Here is a 20,106-nt window from a genome sequence, read left to right on the forward strand (position 1 = left end):
GCTTAGACCCCATCCTTGCATGTGGGAGAACCTGGAGAGAACCCATGCTCACACAGGGAGAACATGCAAACTCCACAGAAGGAACCCGAACCGGGAATGAAACCTGTGAATCTCTTGCTGTGAGGCGACATTGCTACACACTACACCACCATGCAGCCAACCACATAAAATAAACTGAATTAATTTGTGCAAGGGCCTTATTGTGGGAGACTGTTTGTTAGCCATTTCTCCGTAGACTGTTTAAAATGTCTCTCTGCTTCATTGAGATAGTGGCATTTTATTCCTTTCAGTGGAAGTCATGTATAAAAGGGTTTTTTTTGTGCACTGAACCCTTGAATCGAAAAAGGATACAATCTGCTGAGCTGCTTCTTGTTGCCTAGTTGCATTGTTGCTGAAGTGACTGCAGTATTTGGACAAATATTTTGGGACATTGTGATGAGCAATTTTAGTCACAACTTGATTTGTATGACGCTTTCTAACACATTCAGCAGAAGAAGTTTTGCATCACTGTAGAAGTTGCAGTGATGCAGTCGACTACATGTGCTGAGTCAAAATAATGCACAGCAAATTTGCTTTTGTGTTTCTCAAATTTGAGCTCAACACGTTACAGAAACAATGTGAAATATCTGACTGAACGTTTACAGTAAATGATTGGCTACTACTTTCTCTACCTTCACAGCAAGTTACTGTGTGACGTTTGGAATCAAATTACTGTGATGTAGTAGTTTACACACTTTTAGGAGAGAAGCATTTAAAACATATAATAATGACAAAAACTTGCCAGATTTTGAAAGCTACACTTCTCTTGGGGAAAAAGGAGCAAAGTCATTTGCAAGAAATACATTTTATGACACATTTACTGTAAAAGATAAAAGACAAAAAGGACCAGGCGGATTGTTATAATTATAGGACTAAAAGGGTTAATGTATGTTTTGATAATAGCCAGTTAATGAAAAGCATATTGACATTGTAACGATCTGTGGTCTAAATGTTTTATACTGCAGGATGCTCTCTCTTAAATAAAGATGGATATGATATCAGATACAGGAAGGAGCAAAATCAATGTCAACACCTGAAGCAGACGGGCTGGAACTCTGACTTCATCACAGTGGTAAACCCCAACTCAACATCATGTTCTGTCTCGTGGGAGTGAGCAGCATTTGTCAGCCATAAAGGGGGCCTATCTGGAACAAGATATTGATGTATGACTTTTCAGAGAGAAGACTACCACAACTCCACAGAGGCTGAAACGTCTGCGGCTCAGCTTCAGGAGCATCATTCAACAAGAGTGTAAAACTGTCGCAGTGAAAAGTCCAATCAAATCCTCTTTCAGGGGAGATGTTCCTGTTGTTTTGTCTACGCGTCCTGTTGGCCCAGACCCATACATCAGGTGAGACCTTGCCTAATTGGCCTGCTGTAAACGATGGGACCTTGATCGTCCAGACCTGCGCTGGTCAGTGCACAGCAGGAGTGCACACTTTCAGCACCACCAAGCATCGTGCCATTTTTCACTCCTACTCTCACCTGATTGGCTGGCTGATTGATAGGCTGTCAGGGTGACTGATGGTGTTGGTAGTCATATCCAACATATCCAAGGTAACGCACTGATGCGACACCCGAAAGCTCCCCAATCAGCATTTCTCGGTGAACGGAGCGAGGGGGAGAGCGGTGCGTTCATCTGTCATCCTGATAGTAACTGGTACAGCTCCCCCGAGTCCAACAGTTGACCCCATTCAAAGCATCTATTAGTGAAACTGTACTGTCGCCACACACGATTGATGCCTGAGCTCCTCTGACCTCCCCATGTAGGCTAATGGAACTCTGTAATAACCTGCCTGGCTACTATGTGGCTGCTAGAAAGGCTAGAATGACATGAATTGTCCTCACCGTCTTACACCACCTCTATTATGTCAGCAGGCATGCATTAGAAGATAAAAAGACACTTTCCCCCTCAATATTCCCACTGAGAAGTGGACATAATCTGAAATGAAAAACTGGGTTTTCATGGAGCTGCCATGGGAGTAAGGTAAGCCTTTTGTCCTTCATAAATATCTGGTGAGTGGCTTTCCAACATGCAGAGTCTAATTGTTTCACCTTCCAAAGGTTTTAATAATCTGTTGCTGGAATTGTTCCGTGTTAACCTTCTGGCTGTGGAGGGGTCAAGCTGCTCGCCTTTACATTTTGACTTTTAATATTTTTGACCTTTGAATTTTCTTCATCTTGCGATAAGTCCTCAAGAAAGTGTATGGACATTGTTCAACATATTTTGAAAAAGCAAACAAAGGAACAGAAAGAAGGTCAGGGGAAGGTATTCATTATTGTCTAATTAAGGGTCAAGTCAAGAAAAGTGAGGTTGTGCAGCCTCAGCCAGTTGCCTGGCAACCCATCGGTGACAACAAGACTACAGGAAGTCAGTATGACTGTACGGAATCCATAACCAGGCAGCTTCCTTGGGTTCAGAAAAGTGAACACAATGTGGAAGAGCCTTAACCTTGCATCCGCTGTATTACAATAGTCAAACATAATCATAATAACATAATCATCTTATACAGTACAGTTGTGTGTATGTGTACGTTGTATCACTCTTTACCCTACCCTGCTAACTTAGTTTCATAATTCAAGGTCAACTTTACAGCTTAGTGATAAAGTCATCTTAGTAGCTAATTGCAATGGTAGCAAGGCAGCCGTAGGAACCTGTCAATCACAAGTTAGCCCCGCCCTAAGGCACTTCAGCCTGGACTTCACTTTCCGCCTGCTCCTCCCACCTGAGCCAGCTCACAGCCGAAGAAGCAATAGTGTCTATCTGCACTCTTGTGAGGTGTTGCTGAAATGATGAGCAAGCCATGCAGTGGCTACTGTACTGCACATGGGAGGCTCACACTGAAACCAGCAGGTCTACCATCCCTTCCCTCAAGTCACTGTTAGATTACTCTTCTTGAGGTTGCACTTTTTACTTTTGTCAAAAATCATACAAGTAATTGACCAATTTGCCCGAAGAAGTGGTTGAGCTGTTTTGGACTGAGGCTTTTCACTGAGTATTACGGTAGGAGGCGGGTCCTGTTGGAGCGTGGCTGGCCGGCTGGGCGTGTTTAGTCTTTGTGTATGTGTTGTACTGTCGGCTGCTGTCCTCTCCGGCAGACACAGAAGGGAGACGGAGGAGCGGCGAGCCGCATCAGCGCCGCCGCCGCCGCCGCGTACAAAACAACCCGTCCGTGTGTCCGCACGCGACCGCCAGCCAGCGTTTTGCACCCGCGCGGTCCGCTTGGATTTACTGTGGCGTCTGCTGCAGCTGGAGGAGGCAGAGCGGAGCTGGTAGAGAGCCACTGCAGCAGCAGGAAGGTCAGGAGCGGAGGGTTGAGGCAGCCCAGCACCGGGACCCCCGTACGAACACCGGGACCCCGCCCGGCCACAGCTTCCTCCGCTGCGCTGGAGCTCACCGACGGCCAGCTGTCATCCAGGTAACGTGCGCGGAGGGCTGGAGCGAGCTGCGGTCTGTTGTCTTGAGTCGCCCCGTGTCATTCTCTTCACTCACACCCTCACACTTCATTCACTAAATGATCAATCTACTGCTGTGATGAAAGTTTTGTGTCGTCTACAGTCACTTTACGGACTACGTCACAGCAGTATAAGCTCGAGGCTCGTTCACCCTAGAACTTTATATAAGTCTCTTAATTATAGTCTACATAATTATAAAAACTAAACATTTCACCATATATTTATGTAAAAGAACGGAGGACTATTTTTGCAGTGGTTATAAGATTGCTTATTAATTTGTGGGTTTTTATGATTGTATGAGGCAATAATGTCAAACAACTAAAGTGGAGTAAATTAATTAATTAGATCTTTAAATCATTTTAAACAAAAGTTTGTAAATGTTTGCTGGTTTTATTAATATTTCTGTGAAAAAAAGCATATCTTCAGGTTTTGACCTGAGGAAGGTGCATGCAAACATTTGATTTATTTCCTGACCTTTCGTTAGACCAAACAGTTGATTGATGAATGGAAATAATTCTTTGCAGATTAAACAATAATGAAAGTAGTTTTAGTTTTTCCCCTCATGCTCCGACTACTGCACTTCCAGTAATCTTCCAGAGCTTAATTATAGAGATGCAGTTAGTGACTCTCATGTTGACCGTATCCAAAGAAATGGTTACAGCCTGTTAGTGATGATACTCTTCAGGTAGGCACCTTTAACTGTCTTGGGGGGGTTGAAGGGGGGGGATGCTGTAGCAACGACCCCTTTGTGGGTTCTCATCCCTCTCTAGGCGATTCATTAAAAGCGCTGTTATCCCTGCACAGAATCATCACTGTTAGCTGCTTGAGCTTGTCTATAGCCAATAGTGAGTTGATTGCAGCGTTGTCGCACTTCTTTAGTGTTTTCTGTCACGTTATGCCCCTATAGTACTATTCCTCACCCCCCTGAAAAGCAAGGCTGATAAATGGAGCCCCTGTGTTATTGCTGTTAATGAACCGCAGGTCTCTGTTATCTCAGCAGCCATAAAGCGATCCTGCTAATATCCTGGTAGGTGGGTTTGATAATGCCGTGGAGTTGAAGGCGTCCAGGGTGAAGGATTAGCCTTCCAACGCTGCGTGGTTCTGCCTGGTGAAGATAGTAGCTGTGTTCATGTGTCTGTTGCGTGGACTTTATCCTTGATGAACTGTAACGGGTACCTACGTTGCCTGGATCGGCTGTGTCCTGTGAGGATAGAAACACACACACACACACACACACACACACACACACACACACACACACACACACACACACACACACACACACGTCTGCTGCCGAGCATACGTCCTCCACTAATGGATCAGTGTGTAATCTATAGCATGCACACTCATGGTGAAGCCGTCCGGTTTGTATGCTCCTATAACAGCTGTGTGACGTACCTGCATGCTCTCACAATATTTGTATTCTTGTGTGTGTGTGGCTCAGTCTCCGGGTGAATGAGGAGAGAGGCGATGGAGGGAGGGAGGGAGGGAGGGGAGGAGGAGATGGGGGAAGGAAGGAGGGATGGTGAAGAGGAGCAGGACAAGGAGGTTGAGGGGAGACAGAGAGAAGGATGGGGGGAGGAGGAGGAGGAGGAGGAGGAGGAGGAGGAGGTAGGAGACTCCTCTCCAATGTTTTTCCTGCTCTAATTTGCTGTGACAGCTGCTCCATTGGCTCATGCTCTGACTCGGCCTTTACCTTGTATTGGAAGTCTGGAGCTGAACCAGCAATGATTCATTTAATCTAATTCAAACCAGAGTTTAGAAAACCAGGTTTAAAATGCCTTAATCCCGATTCCAAATTAAGCAGTTAAACAATTAAAAAAAAAATCTGTGTTTAGTAAATCCAAGTTTGAATTGAGTTTAATCAATATGTTTGGCTACCTTAATTTAGATGAATAAACATTTTTGCTGCGAGTTATATTATTTCAGCATCGACATTGTGATGTGTGCGTGCAGAATAGTCACATCACAGGATGTGCGATTTTATGCTACGACAATTTTGCTGCTTGACACAAAGGAAAACTCCCAAGATTGTCATTTTCATGATAATCCAGTATTTCTGATGAATGACCTATGCCTAGGTCGGCCTCAGGCTTTCAACCATGACACCATGTGCCCCAAAGCATTGTTCTTAAGTGATGTGACTTTCAGGACAGTTCCTAAACCTGACTCACTGGTTTTGTTGCTTAAACCTAAAGTTGGCGTTGTTGCTTAATTTCAGCCTGACTTAGTTTGAAACTCATGTTGTGCAACACGAACAAAATCCGTCAGCGGGGCGTGGCAATGAGTTAAAAACCCTCCAACAGCGAGTCTGATGCTGACTTAACCAGCTGACCTGTCGGGGCGATACATTGGTCCCGAAAATATTTGCACGACGTGCGACGGCGTGTCGCAAGAATGACTGAACCCGGCGAAAGCGTGCATTCGCCCGGAGAACGAGCTGCAGCTAAAACCCAATAATTTGGTCTCTGTAAAGTCTGCAAATTGGTAAAACTTATTACGGCAGAAACAGCTGTCCAGAAAAACATCTGGAAGCGAAAGAACCCCAAGAAAGTAGCGAGTTTGTACTCTTTCCCCCCAACCAATCATGATGTATCAGGATTATCAACACGTTCTGTTTTTAACCCCCCTATGTTGGAAGTGGTTTCTGCACCACTGCTGTCATGGTAACGTAATGTTGCACCATGGATCATCGTAAGTCGCTTGTAGTGTAGCTTGCTAGTGTTGTGAGGTGCATTTCCGGAAGTCCTTTGAAACACTGGAAATCACAGAACCATTTAAAAAAAATGATTAAAGAATGTACTTTAAAGCAATTTTTAAAGATTTGCATCTTCAGTGGGAACCGATGGGCTCGAGGCCGAGAGCCACAGACGAAGGTGGAACATATTAAGAGACGGACTGTGACGCACTGCTGGTTTTGGTCTTTTCATGAAAACTAATGATAACATCAGACTGATTCTTCAAAGAGTGGAAATGAAATCCTCAAACTGACTCCCCTTCGGTGTCTGAAGAATCAGCCTGACTCCTCGGTGGTTGGAAAAAAAAACTTTCAACCAATGCATGATCGGAGCATCGGCACCAGAATGACCCCTGTGTCCAAAGTCAAAGAATGTGTCTAGTGTGCTCAGACACCTGACTGTGATGATAGGCTACATTACCAGTGTGTGTTGACCTCCACACTATTATTTCAGCTTATTACAACTCACAGCCTGTTTTTACATGCAGACAAAGTGACAATTAGGCTTTAGACTGAGCTGTGGTTTATGATGTTTGCCAGACTTGTGTTAACATGTGCATATATGCATGCATAGGCTGTAGTCTACCTGATGCTGCATGTTTGTGTCACCATCTGCTGCACTTTCTGTCTGTGTACATTTGAACATATGTCGATTTTTGGCAGGAAGCAGCACCGGAGCAGATGGATGAGTTAAAGACGAGGACAGATGAGAATGACACAATATTGTGATAGATAGCCGAGGGACAGAGGATAGTATATCATCATGCAGCACCCTATGGGCGTCATACGTCAGCTGTCACAGCAGTATGTACACCGTCCACTCCCGCAGCTGTAAATCTTCTCCCCCAGCCACTCACCACTCACCACACTGGACAACATGAGAATGGAACAGAATGCGGAAAATTGATTTTGTGGTCAGTCCGGTGAAATAAAACTTCCTCATCACAGCACAAACTCTCAGCGGATGTTACGAAGTCCGATGACTCCCAGAGGTTTCCTCATATAGATGACGGCAAAGAAAAAGCACATAACACAAGGAATTGGCACAATTAGTTGGATAGTAAGAATTCTATTCATTCATAAGTCCATGATATTATATTTTTAAGCAAATAAGGCAAATGTTTGATTCGTGCATGTTGAAATGTTTCAACCCGAGTTCATGGTTCATGATCACCTTTGCTTTTTTGACCACACGTTTACCCCAAAGGGAACTCAAGTCGTCCTGCTGTGTTGTTTAAACAATTGTTGTCTTTAACACACAAGCTTTTGTCAGCAGATTAATGAGAAGGCCAAAATACTTTCAATAGAGGACTTGTAAAACAAGCACTGTAGCTTCCGACTACAACCCCAATTCCCATCAAGGTTGGAACGTTAATAATAAAAACAGTGAACAACAATGAATTGCAAATCATTTTCAAACTATATTCAATGAAATACAGTTCAAAGACAAGATATTTAATGTTCAAACTGATAAACTGATGAAGGAATGGTCCAAACAGGTTTTTTGGGCATCTCACCTCAACTTTCCCAGTCTTTTGTTGCCTGAGATTGATTGATTGTACTTACTTTTCGTTTTACCTCAGATATGTCTGATTGTTTGTTGACTTTTGTGCCACTTTGTGGACGCAATATTTTAAAAACCTCAGCAATTAGAGTGGTGAGTAAAATAAATGATTACCAGATTAATGTATAAACCATATTTTGTATGTGGGTAGTGGTTAGCTCTTCGTGAAGCTGCCTTGTTTATTATCGTTAATTAACTCTTCCATGCCCTCATCCTGGTGTTGCTCAGAAATGCTCCAAGTCAGTCCTTGGCGGTTTGTGGGAAGTCTTAATTGGTGATGGAGACTCGGGCATGGAAGTTCATTCTTGGTCTTCGGAACAGTTTGTCATCTCAACTCAAACTTACTATTACTTTCAGAGCTTTCAACTACATCTTGTGGTCTTAATCCGTGGATGTTACTCGGCTCGGGCGTTGCAACGTGTGTCACACGCGAGCAGGTTGTATGTCAATCTGGTGATAAAATGTCAGTTCTATGACTCATTCAATGAAGTCATGCAGTGTTGGTCCACTCTTTAAATGCAGCGTTAGTTTTGTGGAGCTCTCCTCGACTGCTTGTTTACATTTGAGTTCCTCGTCACGTTAACAAGCTCAGCGACTTAATTAAATGAATGAGTTGGTGGTTTTGTGTGAATGGATCATAATCAGTACGGGCAGCTTCAAGTGCAGCAGCTGGAGTGCCAGCACCACTGTGTGTGTGTGTGTGTGTGTGTGTGTGTGTGTGTGTGTGTGTGTGTGTGTGTGTGTGTGTGTGTGTGTGTGTATGTGTGTAAATCATGGGTACTGCCTGCTTTCTGTGTCTCGGGACTGGAGCTTGGAGCAAAGGATTGTGGGTGCAGTCTGGTTCTGGTTGACTGGCCTTGACAGCGAGTGAGAGAGGGAGAGAGAGAGAGATGGTCTGTAATTAGTGCTGGAGGCCAACCGACTGCCACATTCCACATCTGTAAATGACAGAGTGCAGGCTGGACTCTCTCTCCCTCTCTTTCTCTCTCTCTCTCTCTCTCTCTCTGCCTTGTCTGTCTATGCCTCTCACATTAAGTCAGACCAGTTGTTTCCACATCATAGCGTTCAAACCTCCAGAGGAGCTAGAAGATGAAGCCGGTCCCCATCGTCCTCCTCCTCCTCTTGTGCTTAAATACTCCCTCGTCCTCTCCTCTCCCTCATCTTCTGTGACACCATCCCCTTCCTCTCTTTCAGTCTGGAATTCAGGCTTAAAACCTGATCTTCTTGTCCTTGAGTGATCAGATCACTTCACTAGTATCTTGATGCTACAATATTCTTGAAGCCAGTTGCTTTAACATGCTCCGATGTGTTTGCTTTGTAATTTTAGCTCATTCTAGTTCTGTAATCAATGCACAGTGATGAGTGCAGGTGGAAAAACCACCAGTTCTGAAAAGTGAAGCCAAAGCTGAAGTGCCTTAAACTTGCATTCTCTCTGCTGGCCATTACGTGTGACTCCTCTGGTTGCAAAGAGAAGTCTGATTGCATGGAAGTCTATGAGGAAGTCCTTTCAGTGTCAAACAGACCATAAAGCAGGGTATGCTTTAGGGTGGGGCTACCTTGTGCTTGACAGGTTCTTGCCGCGCTACCAATGCAATTATATACTTAGATTCCTTTGACACTAAGCTGTAAAGTTGACATGGAAATATGAAGCTAGCTTTGTTAACAGCCTCCCACCAGAATCCAGATGGATCCAGATCCAGTAAGGTTGCTGCTCGGGGTGAAGCTCTGCTGCTTACTATCCACGCTGCCAATGTCCACCATATACAGTCTATGGTCCAAACCTCTGGTTCAAAAGTTAAATTTTTTTCTGTTTTTTATAACTGGGGTCTAAAAAAAAACTGCAATAGCAACAAGTGCAAGAAGAATTCTCTTAATGTGCCGGCTACGGTTCGTGTTAGCCTGTATGTGTGTGCTAACCACTTCACATCGGACTGCTTCAGTAACGAGGGTCAGCACAAAGCTGGCTTTGCCTCGACACTGCAATGCATATCCAATACAGTGTTGTTGGACCTCTGACAGCTGTGTGGAATTAATGAAAAACAGTATAATATGGGACCTTTAATATAGTTGTCCTTTCTAGCATATATCATGGTTTAATTAAATACTCCATCAATGGGTTTTACCTGCTAGAACACTATTTTATTATAGTTGGAATGAATCCACTGAAGAACTGTGTAATTTTTTCAACCTTCACTATACTCCCCATTATCCCATTTCAGTAATAAGCACCTACTCATTTCTTTCTTCCACCCCTTCATTGAGTCAAGTCTGAGTACCTGTGTGTGTGTGTGTGTGCCTGATGTGTTGTGGTCTAATGATTTGCTGTATAGCGTTCCTCCTGGGCCCATCCCTCCTCAGTGGGATGGATAGCGGGGTGCTGGCCCAATGTCCTCTGTGTCAAACTGTGCTTCAGTCTATATGTTACTTTCTCTACAGAAAACATAGCCAGTATCAAATCAAGGCACGAGAGTCAGACTGTGTGGTTCTATGTGACGGCTCTGTAAAAATGCTGGTGCAGGCTTGTGTTTCGGGTTACTGCTAGACCCTGTTTACATGTATGAATGCACAAAGAACACTGCAGCACCTCTTCTCAGCCTCTCTGTTTGAGTTCCTGCCCCTCCCTCCCAAAAAGCCCAGTCTCCTCTGATTGGTCAGCTGGCCACGTTGAAAAGGTTAAATGTCTTTTTCTTTTGGTAAAACACATCATAAAAATGTTGGAGTGGAGTGGAGAAAGAATCACTTGCTTTTGGTAGAGTTCCAAATTGAAAACCAAAGCAGAATTTTATTAATCTACTGAAAGAGCAAAAGCTTTGCTGTCTTCAAACCGAGTCAGGGTTTGCATATTAAGTTCAGGTTAATATACACTCTAATATTTGTTGAATATTGATTGTTTGGACCTACAGTAAGGTAATGTTGCTGTACTGTTATTGTTAGTGAACAACTAGAAATCACATAATTCCATGTTCCATGTGTATCTGTTGTTAGGAAAGTCTTCAAAGCAGTTGTGGAATAGAAGGTGTGTGTGTCTCTGTCTCTCTCTCTTTCTCTCTCTCTCTCTCTCTCTGTCTCTGTGTGTGTGTGTGTGTGCGTGTGTGTGTGTGTGTGTGTGTGTGTGTGTGTGTGCACCTGCAGGATGTCGGATAGCTGAACACATGTGGCAGCATCACATTGATGAAACAGCTCTTGGCATGCTAAAATATTTATAGCAGTTTTTTGACTAGCCTTTGCCTTTTCAGCTGCTCTTGGCTGAAGACGGAATCCACCAGATCTCTATATATTACGGGAAACTGCTGAACTCTGCTGCACTCTGTGTTTTCAGAGTGGCATCGATGTGAATTATTAGTATCGTGTGTAGTTTGAATAGTAGGCAGACACAGTCATGGGCAGATATTTTACTTCACTGTTTGAGGGGTTCAAAAAAAAGCTCAGGAGCAGATCCTGAAGAGGACACCATTGTTGCGCTGGAGGAAACCCTCTATACTATATACTGGATTATTGATATAGGTAAATAACTCACAGGCAGCAAATATTTTACCTTTTCTTTACAAGTCTAAATAAGAGAGGGCTCTTTAGTAAATAAACTTAGCTTCCATCTGACTGTCTACTGCCTCTCCGACCCATTGACACCATTATAAAACATTATATCAGTTATTATAAAAAACAGCAATTGATAACACTTTGTGTCCGAAATCACACACTCATTCACTTCCTCCTCAATATCCAGTGAGTTCTATGTAGGGGACTATATAGAGGACTTTGTATAGGATGTTGTAAAGGGTTTTATAGAGGACTATGTAGAGGAGTGAGCTCATCAGTGTGCATACCAGATCAATCCTTGATAAATACTGCCATAATTTGTTGTAAGAAATACATATTGTTACCTATTTTGTTGAGTTGTCTCTTATTGGAATGCAGTGTATGAATTAAAGTTCCCCTGGTAAGCACTGATGTCTAGGGCTCTTATTGTGAAAGGTAAGAATGGGGAGCTGTGCCTTTTAAGTTGGCAATAAGCATATTTTCTGAAATAAATAAAAGTACTTGACGCCGTTTTTGTTGGACTGCTCTGCTTATATTTATTATATTTTTTTCATGGATTTGTCTCCATCAGTCATTTTCCACATTTTTTGCATTTTAACTGATGTGAACCAGCTCAGATGATGGATTCACAATACAGCTAATATTTCTGAGAGCAGTGAGAAGTTGTAGGTTGTAAATCTCTGAATCGCTCACCTTAATTAAGTGTGATAGGAAACCCTCTGTGCTTACCTGGGAAGAGGCCAGTGTTGAGGTGTTGAGGTGATGTGGGACCTTTAACTACTGTTTGCCAAAAGCACTACAGCAGCACTCTGAACCAGTAAGAGCCAGGTCATCAGAACAAGAATGTACAGTCATGATAATATAAAAGGTCATGGAAAGGCTTCATATAAGGCTAAAAATAAGATGAGGATGGTCATCTGCTGATACAGCGACCCACTGATTAAATAATAGTGTGATTGCATGTGTCTAATGAGCAGGGCTGGTCTTCTCACACTTATTAGTCAAAAGGTTATTTGCTAAAAGTTAAGAATTAAACACATTGATCAACGACAAAGTGTTAAAGTAACCTTTAAGAGCAACTCTCAAGTGCTCACATGACTAATCATGTGAGGGTCACACCATCACAACTCTGCACTTTCTGATCTCACCCCTTTCAAGATGAGCGTGTGTGTGTGTGTGTGTGTGTGTGTGTGTGTGTGTGTGTGCGCGCGCATTTTAACGTGGTTCTTTTATCTGGCTATAGCATGACAAAGTATGTGTCCATTTTGTAAAGTTGTTGGCTTCTGTCACATCACATAGAAGTATATATAAATTATATTCAATGACTTTTTCAGAGGATCTGTTTATGCTCGCATTAAATTGCAATTTCTGTTAAATTAATTTCTGTTGATGTTATCAAATCAATGAGTTAAGTGGAGGACAACTGTACATTCTCCAATATATATACTGTATATATATATATATATATATATGCTTGTGTGAGTTTGTGGTTGTTAAAAGAGCAGTGTGTGGGATTTAGGTGTATACCCCTCCCTTTCCAAGCGTGTAGAGCATCTTTAGTGGCTTTCGGTAACGTGAAATTGCAAAAGGCCCTCTTTAAAGCCAGTATTTTGATGGACTCCTGCACTTGCAACTTTTCAAACATCGATGTTTGGTCAGTAGTAACTGAACGATTCATTCGATTTAGAACACTGCAATTATGTAATCGCAAAAGCTGCCTGACTGATGTTCATGCTGTCCCCATCCTTGTTCTTGAGCTCCTCGTGTACTAGTGATGCTCAAGGTAGGATTGAGTCCGCATTGTTTGACTAGTCTGAGTGCTCCGTTTCATACGCTTCCTCGGCCCGGCACAACTCGAAGAGGTGGATTTCGTCACGAAACGGTTGATGCACGAGCACACGGGTACGCAATGTGGTCATGACGTAGGCTATGATCAATATGCCGTCCCACTTACTATCTCTCAGTGTTCCACTCGGAGCGGCCCCCCGCTATATAGCAGATTTATGACTGAAAACACGGTTGATGACTCACGCTGCCCGCTCGCTCGCGCTCACATGCTCTGATGCAGGTTGAGTGTTTACTTGAAATATGTGCAGACTCGACTTGTCAGTAAAGTTGCAGTCATGTTCTCTTTGTCGTTCTCCGTTCTGAGACGGCGCATTATACTTGCATCATCGCGAGGCAAAACAACAAATCTATATCAGCGCTTGAAGCACCACAGGCTATTACACGATTACGAGTGCATGACAAAAAAGTCCAGTGACGGTGATACTCAAGCCCGTTCTAGTAAACAAACAAAAATGACAAACAGTCTTTTGTGATGGTAACTGTATGAAAGGGGCTCAGGGAATATAACTCTGTGAATATTTAACTGAAGCTTGTCTTTAAAAAATCATAAAAATCATAAAAATTGCAATTAGATATTTTCCCCAAATCATTCAGCCCCAGTCAGAAGCTCTATCCTTCAGACGATGACGAAACAAAACCAGTAATTCTTGGTTTCAGGTGTTACACACTAAAGCAAACATACAGTAGTTATGAATATTATATTCCATTCCTGCTAATACGTTCCCCCTAAATCCAACACAGTCATCCTTTAATGGTTACATTACCATGATGAGGAATCACATGTTGAGTAGTTATAGAATAAGAGGCCTGTTATATTCCTACAACCATGATGTTGATGAATTGCCTGATAAAGCAACTGCTGCCTGTGTGTCTGAGTCTCTGTTGCAGCATGACGGCAGATAAGGAATGGAATTGAAAGGACCGTTCAGACATTTTGGGAAATACGCTTGTTTGTCTTTTTCGACTCAGATGAGAAGATTAGTAACTGTTACGTCTCCACGAGCTCAGCACAGAGGCTGGAATCAAAAGGAATGAATCAGCCTGTGTCAAGAGGGGAACATATACCACCCTGCTATGGATGGGCAATATGAAAATAGTCTGTATGTCGTGAGACAATAGAAGATTACAAAATTGCTTGGTTTCCCTTCGTTCAGAGTAAATATACCAAGTATATTTAAGTTTAGTATACTTGAGTGTACTTTCAGATATAATCATGATTAAAGTTATGGTGTGTTAATGATCAGTTTCCTTGAAGTTTGCTTTTTTGGAACAAATTTGTATTTTTGTATTTTATTTTTAAAAGAAAGAAACAGGGACAATGCATATTAATAATAACATTTCCATGTAAATATGCTAGATTATAGCCAGTGGCTAATTTGCATCTTTAGTCCGTGGGGCAAATCATTTTGTACTATAGGTGCATTTTAGTTTAATTTAAATTGTAGAAAAGAACAACTCTTACTTCATGTGGGTTAAGATGTGCAAACGTTAAAAGTTATGTCAGCTTTCGGTTTCTTCAAAGATGTTAATTATTTTAAGCGTAAAGGCTAATTTCCAGTTTGGCTGATATATTTGTGAAACGACAGATCATAAATGATGTGGCATCTTAATGTCAGACGTGAAGAAACTTAAAATAAATAAATAATGAAACAGCTCATGTGGAAAAAAAGCTTTTCCCCCCAGAAATGATTTATCTTCACAAATTATTTATCTCCACACGTGCACTTATTAACAGACATTATGGAGCAGGCTACTCCTCCCAAAAAAACATTAACACATTTTCCTCATTTTCATTTCTAAAATGCAAATAAAACGAGTGAAAACTGATTTTTTTAAGTGACCTATATCTTTTTAATTTTGTAATACTGTGATATAATACATTCACTGTTAACAACAACAGATGTTGCATACATTTTAGGTCCTGTGTACATTTAAACTTAAGAGTGGAACTTTACCCTACTTAATTTAATACAATATGCATAAAACCAAAACAGGGAATAAAGTTATACACTAAGAATAACACTATGTGGAAAAATGAGAGGAAAAAGATATTAAAAAAAGACAAAAATACAGATCAAAGGATAGGGAGCAATGAAGAGCAGGGTAAGAGATATTAAAAAAAGAGCAATAGTTGAGAAATGGATGAGAGCAGTGTTTGAGCCTTACGGTTCATTTTTAACAGGAATTTTAGCCAACGCCCTCTAATTTAATTGTTACTGACTGTAATTCAGTTTGCCACCTTCTTGTTTTGCAATTTCATGAAGTCCCTGTCTCATGCCAATAAAGCATTGATTGATGTGAATTGAAACTGAGAGAGGGTGAGCGTGACAACTGGCTTGATGGCAAAATCAATACGGACATCATTAATAATTAAAATGTTTCTGTATTAGATGAAACTCGTAAAATATAATGGAAAGAGAGTCGGTCGGAAGACATGGAGAGGCCAGCAGCATGTTGAGGAAACTTTGATTTCTATTCGGTCCAAAAAAAATAAATCCATGTCCCCGATAACGCTGACGCACAAGTGATGCCCAAATGCCCGCAGTTTAATAATCTTGATCACTGGAGTTGATCTCTGCTGGTATCAGTGAGACTACTGTGTGTGTGTGTGTGTGTGTGTGTGTGTGTGTGTGTGTGTGTGTGTGTGTGTGTGTGTGTGTGTGTGTGTGTGTGTGTGTGTGTGGGTGTGTGTGTGTGTGTGTGTGTGTGTGTGTGTGTGTGTGTGTGTAAGAGACGGAGACAGACTGATATAGATAGAAAGAGACAGAGGAAGAGGCTCAGTCTCTTTCTTTGATCTTTCTCAGCTTGTGTGTGTGCGTGTGTGTGTGTGTGTGTGTGTGTGTGTGTGTGTGTGTGTGTGTGTGTGTGTGTGTGTGTGTGTGTTCGCGTTCGCATTTGCAGTTAGGATTTAGAAAATACATTTATCTACATGTGAGGTGGCTGCCTCTTTTTTTACGCTTTTTCCCTGTAAGGTACTTTTTTGCATTCCTATTTGACATCCTACAGCACAACAACATATTTTTATTTATTCTAGTTTCAAATTATTCCTGCTGTTTTCCTGCCACCTCAATTGCATTGACGTAAACGCGATGTCCTCTCCAAATTGGTCTATTATGTCATCATATCCTCATGTGTGTGGAAGTGTGTGTGTGTGTGTGTGTGTGTGTGTGTGTGTGTGTGTGTGTGTGTGTGTGTGTGTGTGTGTGTGTGTGTGTGTGTGTGTGTGTGTGTGCACACTTGATGGGCGCCAGTCTCTGTAATATCTGTAGACAGCTCAGCAGTCTGTCCCAGCATTGGCAGATGGTGTTCATTGACCAATGCCCTTTCCCGTCTTCCTTCCCAGTTCCTTTCCCTTCCTTAGTCCCTTCCTCCCTTCATCTAATCTGGAAAAAGGCACATCCCTCTCCAATCCCCCAAGAACAGCAATGGGCTTTGGAGGAAATGTTATATCGTAGACAAGTCTTGTAATTTCAACTTTCAGGTCCGTCACGTGACACCAATGGGCCCAAAAAGCCCTTTTGCCATAGACCATTAGATTGGGAAAGAGACTTCTGTACATCAACAGATATATTTTTGGGGAAATCAACATCCGAGTATGAACACTTGAATACCCTTTATTGAAATTGTTGGGTTAGGGTGTACCCTGCCTTCGCCCAATGACAGCTGGGATCGGCTCCAGCCCCCCCGCGACCCTGAATACAGGACAAGCGGTAGACAATGGATGGATGGATGGATGGATGGATGGATGGATGGATGGATGGGTTAGGGTTAGTTTCTAAGAGTTGTAAAATCCATATTCGTTTACCTTCCTCCTTTCAAGAGGAAGGTAGGGTGGACTTGCACTAGAGACCCAGCAATGCAGACGATCACCAGAAGATCCGGGTCATTTAATACTTAGTTGAACTTTCTTACACCACTGAGCATCTTTAATAGGAATGAACGGGGCTCCGCCTCCAACGCTGCATCCAGAGTTCTTCATACGTCAATGCTCTAGCCTTGAACTCCGAAAGCCCTCACCAAACAGTAGCAATCGCCGAGGATTTAGTGCTACCAACTGTGTTCCCCTTCATGTGTGTTTGTCTGCATATGTTTGTGTGTGTTTGTGTGTGTGTGTGTGCGCGCGCATGTGTGTGTGTGTGTGCGCGCTTGCATAGAGAGATGAAAGCCAATTTAGTCTGTGTAAAGTCTGTTAGTGACCAGATCCAGCTTCACTCCTGAGGCAGGAAAACGGTTGGGGTACATTTTATAGAGTAGTACTTCACGAATAATGGTAGGGAATGGTTCTATTTTATTTCCATTGAATACTTTTCAATGTCTATTCCAATTAAGTTTTCACTTCTATTAGCTATTTTTGTTCTTCATGCCTTTAAACGATGCTGCTTTAATGACATCCTGGCTGGTTTTGGCTGTGACAGTGTACATTACGGCTTTAATGCAGCCCTCTTTCGTATTCATTGTGAGTATGTGTATCTTTGTCTTTGGTGGCAGGATACACATTTAGATTTATGGTCTGCAATTGAGTTAAAAAACAATACAGTTAGATTTGTAAAACTACCATTTATTGCTGATTTGATAGAACTTAATTATGCTGCAATTGAATATTGATTCAGTTTAGATAGGATTTGATTTTAGTGTATATGTTTTAAGTAACTAAATAAAAAAGGTGAATAGTTCCTCAATTATAGAACCAGAAATATCTCTGATTTTATGTGTAGTAGGATGTGGTGCTGAACTTTAGCCAGTGCTCAAATGCTGGCTGCTGGAAGTCTTTAGCTGGGTGAGAGACCTAACCAAACCAAACCCAAAGCACCTCTGGTGAATTTGAGTTGGTACACAGTTGCTAACTGAAGGTCCATCTCCTGGGAGTTGCCACACTCTCTCCTCTCGGCGATGTAGTCTCCTGGGAGCAGAAACATTTCTTATTGACTGTAATCCAATCCATTTCTAACGATCAAAACGTTGGAACAAACGTACATGGACTGGGGAAGCTCTACTTGTTGATCCTCTCATGGTGGGCAGACTACATGCCACAGTGACTCACTTGGAGAAACTAACATTTTGTCCATGTCTTACACATTCCACCTTTAACTGAGAAAGTATGGGGGGGAAAACAACTCATTAACTAGGATTTATGTCTGCATGAATATTCATGATGCGATGCCATGTTGTGGATGGAGATTGGCCTGCTTCAAGTCATGTAGATTGCTTCTCTCATAATTATTTTGATTAAGATTTTCCAAGGAAAGCTCTCTCATGTACATTTTCATTGATTATGTTCTTGTAGTGCAAGTAGACAAGCTTTCCCTCAAGAGTCTCCACTGGCTAATATTCACAGATACACACACACACACACACGCACGCACACACACACACACACACACACACACACACACACACACACACACACACACACACACACACACACACACACACACACACACACACACACACAAAGGAACAGGAACATACAAACTGTGGCAGTTATTTGATTAAGATATCATGTTTTGCAATGTATTTGCATTGGATCTGAGGTTGTGTATTGGTGTAGTCCTACTACACTGCTTATACCCAAAAGTACCAAGAAGACATTATAAAAAAAACCCCTGCAGGTTTCATGTCGAGTTGTTTTAATTTGAATGAGTTCATTAGCTTTGTTTTGTTGGTTCAGACCAGAGAAGAGACTTGAGAGAGCCTTAAACTGTCTGAATAGATTTTATAACTGACTGTATTGCTTATGAAATATAGTACAATTTAGTGGAAAAATGTGCATGAATGTTCACAGAATCGCAGCATTACTGCAGGACCTTGGCACACAGCATCTGGTTTTGGGGAGTTGTCTGGTTAGACCATTGACAAACAGTCTTTTCATGTTTAATAACTGATTGTGGGCATCACATTTTCTCTTCTCGGCTACATGAACATATGCACCCTACAGGTGAGCCAATGCTGCTGCACTTCATCATAGAATATATAACGATGACAAGCAGTGAAAGACAAATAAAGGTGCATTAGCGTTGGCCTGTTATGTACATTTCCCAATGCAGTTCGCTGTCTTGCAAAGCTATTTGCTGACTATGATGCTATTGGAAAAAAAATGTACATGCTCATCATGCTAGCGGGTCAGGAACTCTTTAGTCAGGCACAGCAGTGCTTTGAGCTAAATGGTGAAATCAATTTGCTAATTTGATTACAACGACTATGCTAATGGCATTTACTAATAGCATTAAACACAAAGTACAGCTGAGGCTCATAGGAACGCCATTATTTTTGCATTGTTGTACAAATGGACATTTTGACCTGATGAAGGCACTAAAAGTCAGATCATCTCCAAGGCTTTTACAGTTCATCCAGAGGGATGGTAATGGTAAAAAATGGTAATCCAATACGAGTATGACATATTTTGGTCCAGACAAAGCAGTGGACTGACCGGCCAACATTGCTTTAAGCCCCGCTGATAGTGGGTTTACAAAGTGAACAGGGTACGTATGGATTATGTCACGATTTCGGTTGATAATTAATTGTCATACATATAATGGCAATTAAGAATTTACTCAAGTAGCTGGATCGGGTATCGCTGACAATATGCCGATCTATTGGAGGCCATTATTTTGTAAAGCAAAATTCAATACATTTATAACTATCTATTTGTTACATTGTGTTTTACAAAGCTAGCATACTGGCTGTTACACAAAACACAGCTATCGCTATGGGGACTGAAAATGTCAGCTCATGCGGGGGTCAAAAGGCTAATTAAACTTATACTTAAGAACTTAAACTTAAATTGTCTATTTCTGTCCATTTAGCGCTGTTGTTTTTGGCTCTGTGACTACCTATGTCCTTGTTGAATTAATTGGCTAAGAATTGTCATTTAATCTGGAAATAGTTTGCTAACAATGTTTCACCTCTTGCTCCAAGGCACCCAGAT

General features: G+C 41.9%; 2 protein-coding genes across 2 annotated transcripts in view; one reads left to right on the plus strand and one right to left on the minus strand.

Moving 5' to 3' along the window:
• LOC311013489 (E3 ubiquitin-protein ligase RNF182) overlaps positions 1-20,106 on the minus strand; it is a 315,914-nt gene that overhangs the window by 229,731 nt on the left and 66,077 nt on the right. The gene's annotated exons all lie outside the window — the stretch shown is intronic.
• The window catches only part of dok4 (docking protein 4), a 62,031-nt gene continuing 45,065 nt past the window's right edge, over positions 3,141-20,106 (plus strand). The window contains exon 1 of the mRNA XM_084017150.1: positions 3,141-3,458. The gene's annotated coding sequence lies outside the window, so the exon portion shown is untranslated. The remainder of the gene's footprint in view (positions 3,459-20,106) is intronic.

Source organism: Eutrigla gurnardus (assembly GCF_963514095.1).
Source record: "Eutrigla gurnardus genome assembly, chromosome: 1".
Taxonomy (NCBI): Eukaryota; Metazoa; Chordata; class Actinopteri; order Perciformes; family Triglidae; genus Eutrigla; species Eutrigla gurnardus.